This window comes from Nilaparvata lugens, chromosome 1 (genome assembly GCF_014356525.2).
Source record: "Nilaparvata lugens isolate BPH chromosome 1, ASM1435652v1, whole genome shotgun sequence".
NCBI lineage: Eukaryota > Metazoa > Arthropoda > Insecta > Hemiptera > Delphacidae > Nilaparvata > Nilaparvata lugens.
The window spans coordinates 73718605-73728602 of record NC_052504.1 but is presented as its reverse complement, the minus strand read 5'-3'; positions in this window follow the sequence as shown (position 1 = coordinate 73728602).

The following is a 9998-nucleotide window of genomic DNA, read 5'->3' as shown; positions in this document are numbered from 1 at the left end:
AATATTGTAAACCAAGCTACTGCTCAGCTTCAACACTTACCTATATTAGGTACCTTATAATAGGTATGGTAGCCTACAGTTTGTGAGTTCAAATTATAATTGTCAATTAAATAAAATGTAATATTGTTTTTAGATAATCAATTGGTAAAATAGAAAATGCTTTCAACATAGAGTAATAAATCTGAAGCCAAATTGCCTTTATTTTTTCATCTGTAGGAAATCTGAACAAGCGAAACCCTTTCTCTGTTTTATTGGTACAATTTATTGCCGAGCACCCTACCATAATGAATTAGAATTATTAAAAATATCAAAATATAATCACCACTGTCAAAGCAAAGCAATACAAGCCGTTGAAACGAATGCTATGCTATTACTCAAAATGGCGACTGCGTGTACCCAGTCTTTATAGTTCTTCACTTTTCTGCAGAGTTTGTTACATAGTTTTCTATCCGATGCTGACGTCACGATATGGTGATATGGCAGTGAATGTTGGCTTCATCGACTTTCAGTATGAATATACAATGGGCCGTGTCTATTCTATAACTGGTCTAAGGGTGCATGTTCGACTTCAACCAAGGACAGTGGAATGCGTCCTGTGAATGCGCTCAGTGGGAGCTTTTGACAGTTCAGTAACCGGTCGCCATCTTGGATCAGAGTGGAGTGGTGCATTCTCACTTCTTGCACCACTTGCATGCTCACTTGCACCGCTGGAAAAGTATGCTCCACAAACCAGTAACCAGGTCCAACGCGTTCCTATTGGTCGAGAGTTAAAGCGTTGATTGTCTGCTGTTCTGTTAGGTTAGTTGAATTCAAATCCTGGTCTATAGGCAGAAAATGATTGAGACATATATTATGAAGTATTGTACTCCTTTGATGGAATTACATGCAAAATAGTTAAAAATCAATAAATACACTCATTATTGGCTTGTAAGTTTATTATTTTTTAGCTTTATCAACTATTCTACTAGTAGTTCTGTGAATAGTAGACCTCGTGCAGTTATAAACCGCAGCCTCCTATTGTACTGTCCATCAGAGTAAATCCTGTCTGTATGTCATGTCGGCGAGATATCAGTGTGAAAACGGCTAATGGCTGTTGGGGTTGGTGTATCAAAAATGCTAACAACAAAAGCTAATCTCCTTCAAGACAAACTGGCAACAGGACAGCCCAAGCTCAAAGCAGAGAAAGTTCGAGAGACAATGAGACAATACTATGTTATTTTAGCTATTTATTGCATGCAATCAATAGTTCATTTATTTATTTATTCACAGTGGAGACAACGGGTTTCCCCAAATATGTCTCCTTAACAATAAAAATTGTACAGATACAAATGAAAAAGAAAAATAATATGAACTTATGCAAACAACAAAAATACCACCTAATTAGAAAATGAAAAATACAAAGATTCAAAATACTTGTCATTGAGTCAACTGAATTCAATATCACAACCAGAAATTTGATCAACTCATGAAATATATGTTTGTATGATATTATATTCTTAATATTAGTAGACAATAAAAAATTATACAATTTTTAAAATATTTTATTCCATTCAAAATACCAGCCAACAAATATTTTTGATCTGCAATTCAAATCTGAACCGCATGATCTGGAGTCAGCCATTTTTGGTAGCCTGCCCAGCTGATATAATTGTTACAACTTTGGCCGATAGATAGCGCAATTGGCAGTGCCAATCAGACGACCGGTTTTTAGGTTTTAGATTTTAGGTTATGTTGTTAGGAAACATTGTCACCAATACGTAAGTTATTAAAATGATTTAATTTGCAGTTTCTATAAAAAAATGTACATGGAGGAAAAATGTTGTGTACTTCATGAGCGAAAAATACTTTTTCTCCCTCAGGAAAATTGTTGCCCTCGGCTTTGCCTTGGGCTTCAAACTTATTCCCACAGGGAGAAAAAGTCGTACTTTTCACTCTAGATATACAAATAACTATTATAACTGAACGATGTCTCAAACCATATGCACATCCACACTGATACACCAACTATTTATTTGATCAGATCATGTTTACACAAGATTTAATCATCATATAATGCTTTCTGGAATTTAGTGCAAGAAAACCAGAAGAGAAGACATCTAGGCGCCCAGAAAAGCTGTTATAAGTTTTTTTTCACCACACTTGGATGTAATGAGCTGGTTTTCGTGCGTCATATGGAGGCCGAAAGTGATTGTTTTCTGACCAGGCCGGTAAAATTTTTACGGCCCTAGGGCTGTAAAATAACCTTGAGGTCAGCTGATTCTGATTTGATATGAACGGGTTTACAAAATAGTTTATGAAACAGAATCAGTTCATGCTTCTAGAATTGAATAAAGTATTTTGCAGTAAGATACTATAATTTTATTTGGATGAATGAAATACAAATAAGATATTATAAACTACTCAAATTCAATTTTCAGAGTATAATAGAATCTAACCTCAAACCTCATAGTACTGCATTTATCACAAAACCTGGTGGATAGTTTTGGAACTACTTGGGCAATATCCATGATGCTGAACGTTTTTACAAATAGTTTATGAAACAGAATCAGTTTATGCTTCTAGAATTGAATAAAGTATTCTGCAATAATATACTATCATTTTATTTGGATGAATGAAATAGAGGTAAGATATCTTCTTCTTCTATATAATAAGAGAGAGTAGGGTTGTGTTTGTTCGTTTGTTCGCATAAAAACATGTCAACTTGTGGATTGCATACCGGAAAAATGGGAATGATTTAGATCTCCAAATTTTGAACATAGATTCTAAAAATATCAATCTCGTGCACCTGGAAGCCCAAATTTCAATTTTCCTTCTAGATTTTTCAGAATATTAATGTTCAAATTCATCTATGCTACCGTAGGCTACATGAAGTTCCATAGCCCAAAGTGTGTCTTTTTATGAGCAGGTTATAAGACTACCATTTACGAACGTCTATGTAGCACAGCGGTAAAACGCTTGCTTATGGAGCGATGGTACCTCGGTTCAAATTCCTGATGCTTCCCATTTTTTTTGTTCTTAATTTTCTCCCTTGAAGCGTATTATTATCAATTATTTTTTGAAGGAATTTGTTTTCATTACTATTGAACTTGGATTTTATCAAATAATTATTTATAATGTAAAATTTTGTCACCAGTACAAATGAATTGGACATAGTCTTCATGCTGTAGGCCTATAATTTATTGAATTTCATAAGAAAAACATGAATAGATCACAATAAAATAAGTAATAATCTATATTCTTCAGTTATAATTTACTATCAGACACGAATTCCCAGTGAAAAGAGTACTTTAGGTATTTTGTTTGGAATTGGGAAAACAAAAGGCTGCCTGATTCAAATTGAGGAGGATCCTAATCGAACTAAAATTTATTGATGTATTGGAAAAATCAATATGATTCTGTGAGGTTTCCAAGTATTATGTATTCTTCAGTTTTCTATACTCTAATAAAGGAAAGAACTGGCTTATACACGTAAGGAATAGGGAATTATGTTTGACGCATCATCACGTCTGAAATATACTCAACTGATTAATTTGAAATTTTGCATATAGATTCTTCATAAACCGAGGATGGTTATAGGCCTATTTTCAAATTTCAATTTTTTATTACATCAAGTTTTCATTTTGCAGTTTTAAAATAGACCCTTGCGAAGCACAGATTACCTACTAGTTTATTATAAACTATTCGAATTCGATTTTCAGAATAGGATAGAACTTCTAACCTAAACTTCCAAAGTTGATGACAACAAGCATTGTATATAGGGTCTATAGTGAGGTCCACATTATAATGACAGTGGATAAAGATAGAAGAATAGCGATACTGATTCTCTGCATTAATTCATTATATTTCTACACTGTCAAAAACGTAATTGGCATCGTTGTGGACCTAGAAAAGGATACTACCACCGGCTTTGTCAAATGATAAACTAGGATAGCAAAACCAAAGTTGATCAAATACTGTCATTATAACGTGGACCGCACTATAGACGTTGACATCCAGATTGGCCAAATTTCAAGTGTGCTAAAACAGCTGATCAAAAAACTTTTCTTCATTTGTGTTTATTATTCAATAATTACTGTAAAACATTTATAAGAATATCATCTTATTGTCATTTGAAAGAATAAAGAAGTATAAACTCAACCTCCCACATAATTGAACTTAATCTTTTAGGTTATTTTAAACAAATCAGAATAAAAAATAAAAATACTTCGACAATTTCCTGATATTCAGATTACCTTAGATTTGCTAGAGCTATGACCTTCCACTTTTGCTTTCAGAACTGCTTAATAAACAATTATTCTCATATATATTGTTTATTTCTCTGTGTGGCGAAAAATAGTGTTCGCACCACAGGCAAAAATGTTTTTCCAGCTCTCAATCTTTACTAGTCCTCGGCCTATGGCCTTGGACTTGAAAACCGATTTTGAGCCGGAAAAGTCTCATTTTCGGCCCTAGGTGCGAAATATACTATTGCATCCTATTTGATAGTGCATGAAAATTGCATTCAATGAGGAATGCAATTTATAGTCCACACAGCAGCTGCTGATTTTTTACCAAGTTACATTGAGATATTGAATTGCATGCGTTATGGCATGCAATTGCAATTTATAATCCACTTGACAGCTGATTTATGATGAATAATTCTATAGTCTGATTTTCACTCCAATATTGGCATATGAAGGAGGCTCCTTTTTCCTTTTATATTATCCTTGAATTGCAAAATTTCCAAAAACCTTGTATATACGTCAATGTGCAATTTAAAAAGGAACATACCTGTCAAATTTCATGAGAATCTATTACCGCGTTTCACCGTAAATGTGCAACATATAAACATTAAGAGAAATGCCAAACCATTGACTTGAATCTTAGAACTCACTTCGCTCAGTCAACTATACTAAGATGCTATCTATACTCATGAAGCAATCTATTGGTCAGAGTACTATAATAGTTTATTGTTTTATTCCTAGGCTAGGATCTATCCATATGAATTCAAAAATATAAATTCTTTCAAATTATAAATATTAATAATTATTATTGATTCGATAATAATAAATAATAACTGAATTAATAATTTTGATAAAACCTTTATTATTTTTCTAACACCGCTCTGTAAACGATTTATTTCAAAAGTGTGTGCCAAAAACTGTGAACCAGATTCGATATTCATTCAATGGGAGCGGGTCACCGCCAACCTGTCTACCCGACAACTAGTCTCCTCGCAATTTTGATCACAGGCATCAGTAAATCCCCTGGCAAAATATACCATTGCCGTCAACTAGTCTCCCCGACAGTAAATCCCCTACTAGAATGAAGGAGCCTAGCTGTCGGCGACAACTAAGCTCCTCACACGCTCAGGACAACTAGTCTCCCCGACAGTAAATCCCCTGCTCGATAGGCCTATGAGGGGTTTGGTTGTCGTGATCGTACTCGCTTCCCGACAGCTACCTTAGTACAATCATATATATATATATATATAAACTTACTGTTTCACACATTCTATGTTCTGAACAAAGCTCAGGCTAGAGCTACTAGAGGACTGTAATTTACTATTTATATAATCAAATACAAACAAGGAGCAAAATTTAATCTTCAATTTGAGCCAGGTTATTTGTACAGTTAAACTCTGCATTAATGAACAATAAAAAAGAGCAAAAACTCACCAGATTTAATCCAATTTTGTCTACTTGCCCTTCGAAGCCTTTATTAGGTGTTTTGGTCAGATTCAAGGTGGGAAGAAATCTGGGAAAAGAAAGGTTTGCTTCGGGCTGCCTTTTCGCGTTGATTCTGTGTTCAACTTGCAGGTCAATGTTCGAACAAAGCTCAAACTGATTCTTTATGAATTCAAATCCGATTCAAATTAATTCAATTCAACACTATTTACGCTGTTATATTCATAATTCACACACACGACACTTAAACAATCATTTACAAGAAATTTTCGATCGAAATTACATTCAAAATACAAATTCGGTCTTGCAACAAGACAACAGGCTGACAAGACAAACCAAAATGGACGAAACAAGAACAACTGAACGACTGACGAAACAAAAAACTGAAAGTTAGGATGACAAGGCAAACAGCTGGACGATCGACACTGGTGCCAACAAGCCTGCTATTGGCAGAACTGTAGTCAGGGATTTGGCGCTACAATTCGAATGCTCTGGCCAAACCATACCCCCGCCTCTGAAAAACTATTTTTCAGCCAAGTTACAAAACTGAAAAAACCAAAGAAAGGAAAAAATCCAGACATGCCAAAAAGAACAAAAAACACCAACACCAAAAAACAACACAAAGAAAAATGCAACAAGCACAACAACTATTGAGTTGGGAGTGGATACAATTTTGTTACTGGTCTTTTATAAATACCAGTTTTTAGGCGAACACTCGCCACTCGAACCTCGCTGTCACTTCCCGGAAACACTTGCTCAATGACACCCAGTGGCCACTGCAAGAGAGGTGTGTTTGGTTGGTCTACTACCACAACCATTCCCACACTGATAGAAGTGGGTGATTTCAACCATTTTTTACGACTTTGAAGTTCGTGCAGGTACTCTCTTCTCCATCGGTTACAGAACGATTGAATAAGTTGACCAATCAATTCATACCTGGTGAGACGATTCACAGGGACACTTTCCTCATCCCGCATGGGAAACGATTTCAATGGTGTTAGAGTCAAAAAGTGCGCTGGGGTTAAAGCCAGCGGTTCACACGGATCCTCACTCAGTACACACAGTGGGCGGGAATTCAGGACACCTTCAATCTGCACCAATACAGTGTTCAGTTCCTCATAGGTGAGAAGTTGATTGCCAATTACTCGGAACAGATGCAACTTTACAGATTTGACATTTGCCTCCCACAGACCTCCAAAATGCGGTGAACCAGGGGGAATGAATTTCCATTCAATTTTGTGTTCGGCGAGTTGACTAGTCAATGTGGTTTGAAACTCGGACGAGTTCAAAAGTTGAGATATTTTTCGCAACTGTTCCTTGGCACCTCGACGGGGTCCACGACGTGACAAAAAACGACAAAACGCAGCTAAAAACATGGGCGTTGATAGATCCGATACCAACTCAATATGTACTGCCTTTGTTGCCATACACACAAACAGACAAATGTAGGCTTTCAAAATACAAGGATTACGACGTCTCGTCATAGTAATACGCAAAGGACCAGCGTAATCCACACCACAATTTTCAAATGGTTTGCATTTTGACACTCGACAAGCAGGCAGGTCACCCATTTTTATAATTGGATTATTACTAGGTCGAACACGGAAACAACGATTACACTTAAAAACACAAATACGAATAATAGAGCGAGCAGACAGTATCCAGAATTTCTGTCTGATCAAGGACAACAATAACGAAGGTCCAGCATGACAGTTCTTCTTGTGATGATAATCAATCAACATCGATACGAAAGCATCAGATTTTGGTAAGATCATCTGATGACAAGTCTCAAATTCCAGTCCAGCATGAGACAAACGACCGCCGACGCGAATCACACCTTTATCAATGAATGGAGACAGGCGACGAGGCGCATAGAACAATCTTCTCCCTTCTCCAATTGCACAAATTCAGATGAAAAATGTATCTTCTGTACCACTTTACATAGATACCTCTCAGCAACATCGAAGTCTGATTCTTCTGATTGGGGTAAGATTCGTAAGAATTTGAGAACAAGAATTACAATTCTCAAAAGACGACCATAATCCGAACAACGACCAATCAATGAATATATTGCATTGCTGTTACAATCAGGAGATTTTGTGACTGTCAACACTGACGGTTTTTTTGCCTCCGGTGGATCCACAATCTCTTCCATTTGAGTTCAGACGGGCCAATCGCATTCGTCCTCTGCTATCCATGATGGACCTGAGAGTCACAACGGAAAGTTCACAAGCTCAACTGGTGATAAACCTCTAGACAAACAGTCCGCGGGATTTTCAATTCCGGCAACATGCATCCACTCCTGTATACAAGAATCCTGTATTTTTGCGACGCGATTACCAACAAAAGTTTGCCATTTCGCAGATGGAGCATCAATCCAACACAAGGTGACTGTCGAATCAGAGAGTGCAACAATACGAGACACATGACAACGTTCACTAATAATAGTGACTACTGAATTCATGAGTTCAACAAGAGGCCAACAAGAGTGCCACACACAACTCCAAACGAGGTATTGAAACAACTTTAGATGGTGCTACCTTGGACTTTGAACACAATAATACAACTCTTGGCTCCTCGCTCTCCTTCTGCGACTTCACATAGATAACTGCACCATAACCAGACAATGATGCGTCACAAAAACCAATCAAACTGATGTGAGAATCCTGAAACAAACCAATGTGACGTGGAACAGCAAATTTCAATAATAGAGGCAACTCTTTTTGACAATTCTCCCAAAGAGTGCAGATAGACTCAGGCGGCTTCTTGTCCCAATCCACTCCTAATTTCCACAGTTTCTGGACAAGACATTTTAGAAATAATGTAAATGGTGACAAGAGACCAAGTGGATCATAGATACGAGCCATCACTGACAGAATAGAACGCTTAGTAGCGACGACCTCACCACACTTGACAGAAAACTGAAACAGATCAGTACTAGGTTGCCAATTCAATCCCAAGATAGCCAAGGAGTTGTCTGCTTCGAAATCCTTGTACGAAAACGATTTCTCTTCCTCCGAGAATTTCTCCAACATTGATGGTGAATTTGAAGTTCACTTTGTGAGCGAGAAACCTCCTCCCTCAACAGCTGCTTGGACTGACGATACAGCTCCGCGGCCTCTGACTCTGTGGTGACAGATGTGACTGAGTCGTCCATGAACATGTCTCTTGGTATTCTCGCCTTGGCTGCTGGAAAACGATTTCCATCCTCCTCTACAAGCTGTTGTTTGGTGCAAAGCGCCAAATATGGAGAGCTTGAAACACCAAAAACAACACAATTTAGCTGATAAATTTCGATCGGATCCTCCGGCGAAAATCTCCACAATACACGCTGATAACGACAGCAGGAATCCTCCACTAATATCTGTCAATACATTTGTTTAATGTCGGCAGTTAGTGCGATTGGGAACAAATGAAAATTAACTAACAAAACAAAAATGTCAGTCTGCAATTTGGGACCAGCATGAAGAACCTGGTTCAATGACAAACCTGATGATGTTCTGGAACCGGCATCAAATACAATTCGGATGGGCGTGGTAGTGCTGCTTGCTTTCACGATGGCGTGATGCGGTATGTAGTAGCCACCTCGGTCTGTCTGATCTGCTACAAACGACATGTGACCCTGACGTAGGTAATCGATCAATATTTCATGATATGAAATACGAGTATTGCTGTCAAGCTCTAGTCGTCCCTCCAAAGTCAGCAGTCTGCGTTCGGCGACAGCATACGAATCTCCCAAGCTGCTGGGCGGCTCCGCAAATGACAAGGCAACAACAAAACGACCAGAATTCACACGATGTACAGACTTCCGAAAATTTACCTCACACTCCAACTCTTCCGGTTTCAGTTGACAGCTTGGTACAGCTGGAGAAATGTTTATTGACTTTTGTGCAGACCGTGATCTTGTAATTGGCGGAACTCTATTTCCTCATAAGAAATGCCACAAAGTATCCTGGGTATCTCCAGACCATCTCACTGAAAATCAGATTGACCACTTTGCTGTTAGTAGAAAATTCAGAAGGTGTCTCACTGATGTACGAAATAAGAGAGGGGCAGATGCAAATAGTGATCATCATTTAATGGTAGCTACGTTTGCTATGAAGATAATGGCTGCAGGGAGAAATTTGTGAGTCCCAGAATGCGATTTGATGAAGCAAAGCTGAGGAATGAGCATGTGAAAACCCAGTTTGCTCTTGAAGTCAAAAACCGCTTTGATGTTTTGATGCAGGAGAATGATGAGAGAAGTGTTGACAGTCTATGGATGAATGTTAGAGAAGCTTACCTAGAAACAAGCAAATCTGTTCTAGGTAAGAGAGATCACCAGAAGAAGGA